We start from the raw sequence: 12853 nt of genomic DNA, 5'->3' as shown, positions 1-12853 counted from the left end.
GGATGCCGTCTGTTGTAGTCAGCTGCTATTGTCCAAATGTGTGAAATCTTACGCGACTTAACTACTAAGGTCATCAGTCCCTAAGCTAACACACTACTTAACCTAAATTATCCTAAGGACAAACACACACATCCATGCCCGAGGGAGGACTCGAACCTCCGCCTGAACCAAGCTGCTATTGTTCGGTAGCTGCGTTCCCCTGATATAAGGATGATTGCGATCTTCTGTTCACGTGTCAGACCCATTTTAGATCACCTGGAACAAAGAGAGACACGAGTCGGTATGAAGGTAACTTTGAACATTAATATCTTCTAAACGTTATAAGATAGACAAAAACGAATTACACCACTCAATTCAAGAGCTCAAGCGAGTGTTATCTGATGTGTCATACACACCCCTAACCATTTTTAAAAAAATGACTTGAATCCAAAATGGCTGATTTCAAAATGGCAGCCATGAATGACATTTACTCCAAAAGTTGCGGTCCCACGTCAGACGTATGTCCCCATCATCTCAATTCAATTTTCCCTTTAATCTTCCAACTTATGAAGGTGTCCAAGAACTTTTGACTTATATCTGCTTGCTGTGAGTACTTGAGGGAACTCCATATACCCGTACATCAAAAAAATGTCTTCAGCAAGAACTGTAAGTGGTGTAGAGCCAAATCTGCCATGATATAGGTACCAGAAAGGCATTACACTGTGTGAATTCTTTTAAATTTTAGTCTGGATTTTATACTTCAATGAAACATACCAATCTCTGAAGTTTAGTTACCTTGGAATGTTTTAACATATGAGCTGTATCCAACTAACTTGTGAATGTTTGATGAAAAACTGCCATACTTGAACATTATGCTATATGCTCCAATATGTTATGATAATTTTTGTTCTGTGTGCATCAGTCACTTTGCACCCTGCTCTGTGTAACAAACAATGAAAAATTTAACTTTAAGTAAGAAAATTGTGAGAGGCACACTCATAAATGTTAATTCAGCGCCCCACTTCCCAGAATGCTATGTCAATAAATTAAACCTCTCGATATGCCTTTTCAAGAGCATATACAGATTATCACTCATAAAACCTATCAAAATTAAGCACCAGTGTGTAGGGGAACCAGTTTGGCAAAATCCGTTTTGTCAAACATACAAAATCTGTTCTGAGCCAATTGGAAAGTACGAAAGTCACATGACGAGAAAGCAGCACATTTGCTGCAGAAAATACGAAACTGCCAAGAAAGTGAGTTTCATATCCTCTGCGACTTGACTGGCGCTCTCGCATCTCATTTACGTTTTCACGATAATATTTATTCGGTAGATACTCAAGATAATACAATGTGAAGGCCTATACAATTACAAAACACAAACTGTTTCGAAACAGCATTTCGAAACGTAACATTGTACTATTTCATTTGCTTCGAAATAGTTATGTGTTCCACTTTACCCATCTCTAATCTGCACACACTTCAGCATCGATCCAAACATTAACATATTACATTATAATGTCGCACGTGATAGGGACATTTTAAACTGGTGATGAATTGTAAAAGTGTTAAGATAGGATCCCTCTGCAGCGAATTATTAATGCCGAGTGTAGTATAAACTGTCTGCGAGAATTGAACTTTCCGTAATACGGACGCATCTCTCTGGAATAAGTAAGCAAAGATGTATATTTGAGGACACTCTGTGTGAAGCGATTGCAGAGATCGGACGTGTTTTATGTTGGAGAGATTTTGCTATTGCTGTGCGACGCTATTAAGCTCCACAAGAATGTTTAGTTAGTCGATGGCACAATAAACAAATTCAAGAAAATAATACGCATAAAAGTTGTCTATTTATCAATTTATAAAAGATATGTAAACATTCTTCAGCTATAACGTGACGTAGATCGATCGGAGTTGCAGTGCGGAATGATGGTGCGAGCCTGCATCTTTGCACGGCCAATATTCTTCGAGAGAATATCTAAGAAGCAATAAACGTTTCGTTGATAAAAAAGTTGGACACATCAATGCATACGAATCATACAACGTAGCACCTAGTTGTGGCGAACGATCTTCGTAGTGAAATAAACATTTTAAAGATTTCAGATAGAGAAGTTCCGACGAGGAGTATCAGCGAGATCGACGCTGCGGGGCATATATCTAGCTCTCCTGTGCTATTTAAAATTAAAGACATGTTCTTTAGCTTTTAACAGACTGAAGCTAAAACCTAAATGAAAGCACTGGAAATCATAACTAAAAGCACCAAAAATAAATAAGAAGCAGAGAATTTTCTTAAATAAATAAGTTAACTAAATTAAAATATAATAAAAACTGACTATTTGAAAAACACTCTTAGTTCAATTCTAGCAACATTCAGTGCCTGGCCCTGCGGTTTGTTAATTTTCGAACCAAAGGCGAGTTTAACGGGGACTGGCGCCGTTTAAAGTGAAAAGATAAGTCTGTGAATGTAATTGGTATTCGTATTATCAAAACAGTTTGTCCAGTTCCACAGCCAGTTAGTATTGAGGACTAGATCAAAGCAGGCCGCGGTTTGTCTCGCGGTTCTAGGCGCGCAGTCCGGAACTGTGCGACTGCTACGGTCGCACGTTCGAATCCTACCTCGGGCATGGATGTGTGTGATGTCCTTAGGTTAGTCACTTCTTAAGTTCTAAGTTCTAGGGGACTGATGACCACAGCAGTTGAGTTCGATAGTGCTCAGAACCATTTGAACTACTAGATCAAAATATTTTTGAGACTGGTTATTCAGTGACTCGTTCCGTTATAAAGGCGGGGTGTGTTTAAATTTCTTAGTAAGATAATAGGTGCATCAATTTAGTATTAACGTACGCTGTGGTATTGCAGGCGGCAACAATGAAGTTCAAAATTCCGTAAGATAATACACTGCTTTCTTCGTATCTATCACCGCGTCAACAAAATAATGAATTTGTGATGGGACCTCAGACTTGGAGAGAGTGGAGTCATTTACTTTATTGGCTTGTTCGTCTGCAGGTGACAATACAGCATTTTACGGAAACCTGTCAAGTATCTTAGTCGATATTTTGTAAATATCAGTGCGTATTTTTTCAATTAATTGCGAGACGTTTGGTACCGAAAAGAAGACATTATTAACATTTATTTTACTCTTTGTTGTTTGAAATTCATTATTTATTATTTTGAGCAAATATTAGCAAAATCTATATTATCTTATCCAGAATATCGACAGTTTTAAGTTCCAGATTTATTATATCCTGCCACAGGTATGATCTTTCCAAAGATGTCTTGACTTCATCTGCTAATGTATCTCTTGAGATTACTGGTATGATTTTACCGAGTTCTCTAGAGAACAAATCGTGCAGTTGCCCATAGGGCTACTGTTATTACGCAGCCGCGTTGGATTAGCCGAGCGGTCTCAGGCGCTGCAGTCATGGACTGTGTGGCTGGTCCCGGCGAAGGTTCGTCCTCTCTCGGGCATGGGTGTGTGTGTGTTTGTCCTTAGGATAATTTAGGTTAAGTAGTGTGTCAGCTTAGTGACTAATGACCTTAGCAATTAAGTTCCATAAGATTTCACACACTTTTTTTTTTTTTTGTTATTACGCAAATCTCGCTTTGTTCCGTCTAATGCTGCAAAGGGTACTTTAAGGGACATCGAAACCTCTTCCGAAACACAAAGTGCAATCACCAGTACTACTTTAGTTCGTAACATTTCAGACGCTGTAGGTGTCTTTCACATAAAATTTGAATCGGGTGGACTGATAAGATAAGGAATGAAATTTGTAGCCTTCCTGCTACAATAGTTACGTACAATAAGCAAAATTTCGTTATTTGGTGTGGTATGATCAGTAGTGTAAATAAATATCACTCACAGAGTTCTCGCTCTTATCCATTGCGGCTGCTGAACGAATTGACACTCCGTTTATGAAACTACTTGTTGAACTTGGTTTGAGATGTAATGCTCAGCACTCAAACTGGTAAATAATATAGCTTTATTACCCTGTTAGTTCACTTCCCCAGCTCTCAATTACTCTAACAGATACGAAATTATTTTCCGTTTAGGTGACGCAAATGACTTTGATTCGGTGGTTAACATGTGGTAATTACATGCATAACTATTGTGCTAATAACAAATAGTTTCGCATCACTTGCTTTTCCATTTTTATGATTCTTAACAGTTTGCAGTTTATGGAAACCAGTGGATTACAGCTGTCGCCACTCGGGAAAGTTGTTATTGCATACTTGTGTATGCATGCCTTATATGTCATACATCGCATTACATGAAAGAACTGGTACCAACCCTACTCCTGGGATGCTAGCAGGACCATCGCAGCAAACGAGACACCTTCTTATATAAAGATGAGGTGTTTCATTCTGTTGACCTACAAGAACGAACCGTCTGAAAGTCACTCAGCAAACTTCGTTCTGGTGCCAAAGGGAACAACGCAAAACATCCGAAATGTGACTAAAGTTCGAGATCTGTATTTTTTTAATCTGGGACTCTGCCGAAGAACTGAACCGGTATTCCACATTACCTGAAATCGCAACTGAACCGTAAACGAAACAGTCATTGATTATTTCATGGGGACAGAATACTGCAGCCACGAAAAATTCTATCCAAAGCACGTTACTTGCAATACCGTCAAAAAAAAAACGTATCATGTCAGATCTACTGGACATGATGGAATCACAGTCCAAATCATGTAGCGTATTACCGACCAACTACTGCCCGCTATAACAGATCCATTCAATTCTGCCACAAGACTTTTCACTGAGACCTGGTAACAGGGAGTAGTTAAGTCACTATCTGAAAAGTACGTTCCTGCAGCACCTTCTGATTACCGATCTATTTGCATTCTTCCTGCTCTGTACATGGTGTTACAACATAAAGTCAATGAGGAGCCAACAAACTAGCTAACTATAGACAACATACTAGACAGATACCAATCAGGTCTCCGTAAAATTCGCCTCACGACATTTGCTCTTAACAAGGGTAACACATGACCTCAAAATTGCCATGAGTGGACAAGAGGCGACTACCATGAGCTTATTCTTCAGCACTCTCTTTGACACTGTCGGCTTCAACATTTTACTTTCCAAAGTTAGCAGTTTAAATTCCTGTCAAGTTTCGCTCATACCTTACGTCCTGCCAGCAGTGTCTTGTGTCTAGCACCATTAAGGCACAATGCAAGCAAGTAGTATAAGGGGTTCCCCAAGGCTCGGTATAAGGTCCTATACTCTTTTCATTGTACGTCAATGATGTGCCAGCAGTTTTGACCTATTGCTAATACCACATATACGCTGGCGATCTCCTTTGCTGAATGTAAGTAAAAAACCAATAACCCTTAACACAGCTATCAGGAATTCCAATTCTGATCTGTGTAAACTATCAAAATAGGAACTGAATACAGGGTTGAAGCTCAGCCCATTCAAAACCCAAGTGGTACTCGCTGGTCGCTCTAGGCTCATTAGCTATAAATATCGAGAATTCCTACCACATTTAATAGTAAATGGGACAAACATAAACTTCTCTCCAGCAGCGAATACTCTAGGAGTAATAGTAGATGAAATTCTAAATTGGGCTGAGCACCTAAGTGCAATGTGCAAGAGGATATCAAAATCTCTCCATGCCCTACAAAGACATAAAAATTGTTGATCCGAGCCTTTCCCGGCATATATGCAGTTTGAAGAGTTCTCGGGTGTCCCGCCATATGTGATCCCCGCATGCCCACGATATTTTGGCGAATAACAGTTCCGTCATCGTCAGGTGGCGCTGATGCAATGCGCTGTGAAATATCCTGAGAAAGCTCGTACAGGATAACATGAGCAACGTAGGAATAGATATCTTCGGAGTAGTGAAGCAACTTAAATCACTTAATAAAAGCAAGTCTTCTGGTCCAGACCGTATACCAATTAGGCTCCTTTCGGACTATGGTGACGCTGTAAGGTGGCGTTATTTTACAACTTACAAACCACGTTTACATCCAGTATAACATAAGTAAGTCCCTTCAATGATAGAAAAGACCGGTTTCTGCTCGTTCATTAAAAACATGTATGTGACTGACATCGTCTATTACACCTAATTTATTTATAATGTCTGCATGCTGGGTGACTGGGCGACAAGCTGAGCTGTGAAACCCGTGGTAGAACAGAAGGATACAGGAAGCTCACACATTCCTTCGGACAGTAGGACGACACAGCAGCTTCTGGCACTAATCCTGGGACCCGCCCGTGAGCTGGACCACCTGCAGAACGGGAACACGTGGACGGCATGCAGGCGTGAGAAAACGGCCTGGTCAGCCAGAAACACATGGCAGCAGGTATTCGCGTACTTTCCCACGGACATAGAAAGAACTTCCTGAAACTTCGATCTGGATTCCAAACTGCGACTGGTCGGCGATCAGGAACGAGCGCCTTCCAGAAAAATTATTCGCCACCCACATTCAAGGGGGAGAAAAGACTTTGTGCAGCGAAAAGAGGAGAGAAATAAAGTGGGAGTCGTTGCGGCGTCGTGGGGCAGGAGAGTCGTTTTTGACGTCCGCGGCCGTCGACAGACTATTATCTCACCGAGGCGAGTAGTTCTGTGGTTATAGCTTCTGATCATTACAGTTATCTTGATAATGCAGGAAAGTGAATTTACCTTGGTGAATCACGTGTTCCACTCCGCTCTGCACTGAGGTTTCACGCTGCTCATTGAGATAGTAGTTCCTTCTTGCTATTTAGTACAACAGAGGATGTCAGTTACTCCACGCCTAATCACAGATCGCGAGTACATTATAGGGTAGAGCAAGACAGTTTAATACAGGGAGAACCTGAGGTTTGTAATCATTATTCAGTTTCTTTAAATTGTTTTTTTGTTGTTTTTTTTAATGATGAATAAGTGTGTTAAAATCACTGCATTTAACCTTCAGTAGATTGTAGTTTCCTGTACCAATCAATCTTGTCTCTTGTCTACATTTTATAACTTATTCGTTAATAGGGGGACTAGATTTTGTTGGCTTATCCTGAAATTCTATCGTATCCACAGGATAAGACTAGGAAAGAGGTAGGTTCTCACATTACAATTTACATAAATAATGAATATCATACTCCTACTGGGGGACGTATGAGTGACAGGGCGTTAAATTATCGATTCCGCAAATTATCACTTGTACATACTCATGGCAAGTCTTCGCCATCAATAGCCAGTAGAAGATGTGGAGGTACGTTAGCACGCAATAGCTCCATACTTAACAATCATGTACAGCCGTTCGCTCGACAAAACATCCGTATCCAAAGACTGAAAAGTTGCTCAGGTCACACCGATATTCAAGAAAAGTAGTAGGAGTAATCCACTAAATTACAGGCCCATATCATTGACGTCGATGTGCAGAAGGCTTTTGGAACATATATTGTGTTCGAACAGTATGAATTACCTCGAAGGAAATGGGCTATTGACACACAATGAACACGGATTTAGAAAACATCGTTCGTGTGAAACACAACTAACTATTTACTCGCACGAAGCGTTGAGTGCTGTCGACAAAGTATGGTTGTTTGCAGATGACGCTGTCGTTTATCGACTAGTAAAATCATCAGGAGATCGAAACAAATTGCAAAACGATTTATAAAAGAAATACTTAATGTGCTAAACTTGGTAATTGAGCCTAAACAACGAAAAGTGTGAGGTCTTCCAAATGAGTGCTAAAAGGAACCCGTTAAACCTCGGTTACACGGTAAATCAGTCAAATCTAAAGGCTGTAAATTCAACTAAATACCTAGGAATTGCAATTACGAACAACTTAAATTAGAAGGAGCATATATAAAACGTTGTGAGGAAGGCTAACCAAAGACTGCGTTTTATTGGCAGTGCACTTAGTAAATATTACAAATCTACTAAGGACACCATCTACACTACACTTGTGCGTCCTCTTTTAGAATACTGTGGGATCCTTGCCAGACAGAATTGACGGAGTCTATCAAAAAAGTTCAAAGAAGGGCAGCACGTTTTGTATTATCGCGAAATAGGGGAGAGAGTGTCACTGATTGGGAATGGACATCATTAAAACAAAGGCGTTTTTCGTTGCGGAGGATTCTTCTCACGAAATTACTGTCATCCAATTTTCTCCTCGGAATGCGAAAATATTTTGTTGACGCCGAATTATATAGGGAAAAACGATCACCATGATAAAATAAGGGTAATCAGAGCTCGTATGAAAGATACAGGAGTTTGTTCTTTCCGAGCGCTATACGAGATTGGAATAATAGAGAATTGTGAAGGTGGGTCGATTAACCCATGCCAGACACTTAAATGTGATTTGCAGAGTATCCATGTAGATTATATGTAGATGAACGGTTATACGACGAAATATCACGGACATTCGAAGATAGTATCCGACTTGACACCCGAGAACCCTTCAAGCAACGTATAAAATGTTCTTCCCTCTTGACCTGCAAAAGAAACGTGTAACACTTACATTTCCAATTATTGATTAGAGTGATGTTATGCTGGAAGTATTTTCTCAGGAGAGTTCACGGTGCCTGGAATTGGTTATGAACGTGTGTTTTCAATATATCTGACGTTCGACTCTTTGATCATATACATTACCACAATACGCATAGCTGTGCTGGCTGCGTGCGGTCAAGTGCAGATATTTCCATACACACTCCCTCCTCTGTTCTCCTCTCACCGTACGCTGTCCCTCATCTCTGTCCTATACCATAACGCTCTAATCTAAACAACATGACAGAAACACCCGTTCGCATCAGAGTAAAATCCTTTCTGTCCCACTCCATAGCTTAGTCACTTTTTTCAAGTTCTCTCCAGTAGCAGGAATCGGAATCTTGAATAACATCCGTGTCAGAGAACTGAACAACATCTCCAGTTCAGAAATACGGTTAGAGATATAGCTTTTGAAATAACTGTAATGACTACATCGTTCCTGTACACACTCGGTACCTCTTTACATCTTTGTTTTCAGTCAAATTTTCCTCATTTGCCAGTATCCTTAGCTGGTACAGTCTCTTAAATTTCCCTCTCCCAGAACCCGTTACATCAGCAAATATCTGTTTTGTACACCTATAAATTTTTTTATAGTAACTGCCACTATCGTTCTTACTGTTAGTGTCATTATTATTATTATTATTATTACTGGAAGCAGGAGCAATACTTGAAGTACTGTCAGTATTAACTTCATTAGCTCTTTGTCAGTACTATTTCTTCATATTGCCTCTACAGGCAGTCAGATCACTGTATCCCTATTTGTCATATTACAATTGTTATTTATGAGGTAACTAAGATATAAAAAAATGGTACTGCTTGCATTAAAACCTTGTCCAATGTAAGAGAGAGTCTGAGGCCCTAATCCGTTCCGGCTGAATAAATAAATAAATGAAATAAAATATGCTGGCATAAGTCCACTTCTTACGGTCCCGCTAATCTCCAATCGTACGAATCGAGGTGAGGCATTCGGAGATCCCCGACCAATCATCAAGATTTATGTTTTCCTTGGTTTCTCCAAATCACTAAAGCAAATACCGGCATGAGTTCTTTGACAAGGACACGAGAGATTTCCTTTGCTACTCTTCCCCAATCCGAACTTCTACTTCATCTCTAATGACCGTGACGTCGATGGGACGTTAAATTCTAGTTTTCCTTCTATCCAACTTTGTGTTCTCTGAAAGACATATTCTGATTTATTGTTGTTTAAGAATTTGGAGCCTCAGTTTCCCCTTTGTTCGTAGATACTACGTGTATATTTACACGATACGCTGTACACTGCGAAACAAAAACTTGATGCACGCAGAAGAGGAGGAAGAAACGAAATGAAACTTCACGAGTAACTAATTAAAAAATTCATTTATTTCAAAATCAAGTCAAGTCTACAATGAACTTAGCAGTACGAGCAGACTTGCCGATTTGTGGCCTGCATACACAGATCCGGTTGTAAAGTGTGTCATAAAGCGGTTGTGACGTCTCCTGTCGTAAGGTGGGCCACAACTTTTGTAACTGGTCCTTCACATTCTGTACAGTGTCACTGAGACAAAACTGACGTGTGAGTTGGTCCCACAAACGCTCTCTGTGGTCTGGGGATCTTGCTGATCACGGGGGAACCTCAGAACTGTGCAGACAGTTCACAGAGACGCATGTCAAGCGTGGATTGGCGTTTTTCTGTTGAAAAAAGGCGCTATCGTTCTGCTCCATGGGATGTAGCACGGGGCTGGGGGCAGGATTTCCGTGACCTAGAGATCCCTCAATCACTACCAGCCGTGACCTGAAGCCATAACCGATGCCTTCCCACACTATGGTGCAGGAGTAACATTGCTGGGCCTCTCCGAAACACTGCGAGAATGGGACCTCTCTCCACGTCGCCGCCATAGATACCGACAATTGTCATCTGTGGAAGTGCAGAACAGCTGTCCATCGCTGAACACAGTGCGAAGCCATTCAATAGCAGTCCATGCTTCCCTGTAACGGCACCACTTCAAACTCAACCGTATGTGTCGTGTTCTTAACGGCAGCCTATGCATATCACGGTTATTCCTCAGTCCATCTGCTGATGGTCTCTCAACAATGGTGTGATGTGACGCAAAATGTTTCAGTAAGTTCATTCCCTGTTCTCGGATGGCAGCTGCAGATTTGGACGTGTTACCATCCATTCGGTGCACAATAAGGCTACCTGCCCTTGAGATGGTCAGACGTGGTCCATGAGTATGTCTGCCCTCATTTTCTCATGCACTCGAATTCAGGCCTCCCTCCCATATGCCCCAAGGATCTGGGTACTGCACGATTCGACTAGCTGGCCGAATGGAGACCCACAATGAGACTTCTTTCGAACTCCCCCAGATGGTGGTAATGCTGCCTCACGCAACTTCACAGCGTCCACTCAACCTCAGGCGTTGTTCACGTCTCTTATATTCCCCAGCACGCCTGGTAACAACACTGAACACAAACAGCAATAATGTAGTCTGTTCGTCGATCATACTTCTCGGGAGTGACTTGTAATAGTGGGGTTCAGAAACAAAAGGGTACAATGACAAGTCCGAGAAAAGTCACATAAGTTCGGGAAGACGAATGGAATATTCCAGAATTTGAAACACGAACATCTGCTAGCATGAGTTTCTTAGAAGTAGATACCTTAGGGGTTGCGAAGCAACTCAAATCGCTTGATACGGGCAAGTCTTCAGGTCCAGATTGTATATCGATTAGGTTCCTTTCAGATTACGCTGATACTATAGCTCCCTACTTAGCACTCATATACAACCGCTCGCTCACCGATAGATCTGTACCTACAGATTGGAAAATTGCGCAGGTCGCACCAGCGTTTAAGAAGGGTAGTAGGAGTAATCCATTTAACTACAGACCTATATCATTGACGTCGGTTTGCAGTAGGGTTTTGGAGCATATACTGTATTCAAACATTATGAATCACCTCGAAGGGAACGATCTATTGACACGTAATCAGCATGGCTTCAGAAAACATCGCTCTTGTGCAACGCAGCTAGCTCTTTATTTGCACGAAGTAATGGCCGCTATCGACAGGGGATCTCAAGTTGATTCCGTATTTCTAGATTTCCGGAAAGCTTTTGACACCGTTCCTCACAAGCGACTTCTAATCAAGCTGCGGAGCTATGGGGTATCGTCTCAGTTGTGCGACTGGATTCGTGATTTCCTGTCAGGAAGGTCGCAGTTCGTAGTAATAGACGGCAAATCATCGAGTAAAACTGAAGTGATATCAGGTGTTCCCCAGGGAAGCGTCCTGGGACCTCTGCTGTTCCTGATCTATATAAATGAACTGGGTGACAATCTGAGCAGTTCTCTTAGATTGTTCGCAGATGATGCTGTAATTTACCGTCTAGTAAGGTCATCCGAAGACCAGTATCAGTTGCAAAGCGATTTAGAAAAGATTGCTGTATGGTGTGTCAGGTGGCAGTTGACGCTAAATAACGAAAAGTCTGAGGTGATCCACATGAGTTCCAAAAGAAATCCGTTGGAATTCGATTACTCGATAAATAGTACAATTCTGAAGGCTGTCAATTCAACTAAGTACCTGGGTGTTAAAATTACGAACAACTTCAGTCGGAGGGACCACATAGATAATGTTGTCGGGAAGGCGATCCAAAGGTTGCGTTTCATTGGAAGGACACTTAGAAGATGCAACAAGTCCACTAAAGAGACAGCTTACACTACACTCGTTCGTCCTCTGTTAGAATATTGCTGCGCGGTGTGGGATCCTTACCAGGTGGGATTGACGGAGGACATCGAAAGGGTGCAAAAAAGGGCAACTCGTTTTGTATTATCACGTTATAGGGGAGAGAGTGTGGCAGATATGATACGCGAGTTGGGATGGAAGTCATTAAAGCAAAGACGTTTTTCGTCGCGGCGAGATCCATTTACGAAATTTCAGTCACCAACTTTCTCTTCCGAATGCGAAAATATTTTGTTGAGCCCAACCTACATAGATAGGAATGATCATCAAAATAAAATAAGAGAAATCAGAGCTCGAACAGAAAGGTTTAGGTGTTCGTTTTTTCCGCGCGCTGTTCGGGAGTGGAATGGTAGAGATTGTGGTTCGATGAACCCTCTGCCAAGCACTTAAATGTGAATTGCAGAGTAGTCATGTAGATGTAGAGAATGAAGACAAAGCGAAAAAGTGAAATCTCAATATATGCTCGTCCATGGTGAACAAAATAAATACATGCATGCATGTCCAAAGGAACTTTTCATCGAAATCAGAGTAACACATACACAGCAATATCTTATTTATATGCAAATACCGGGCAAGCGACTGTCAAATACATTGTCTGACCTGTTCAGGAATATACATTACTGGTCAAGATGAAATGCAGACGATAAACGGGTATTTATTTGACAAATATATTATACTAGAACTGACATGTGATGACA

This window comes from Schistocerca gregaria, chromosome 1 (assembly GCF_023897955.1).
Source record: "Schistocerca gregaria isolate iqSchGreg1 chromosome 1, iqSchGreg1.2, whole genome shotgun sequence".
Taxonomy (NCBI): Eukaryota; Metazoa; Arthropoda; class Insecta; order Orthoptera; family Acrididae; genus Schistocerca; species Schistocerca gregaria.
The sequence above is the reverse complement of the archived record's forward strand: the minus strand, read 5'-3'. Positions refer to the sequence as shown.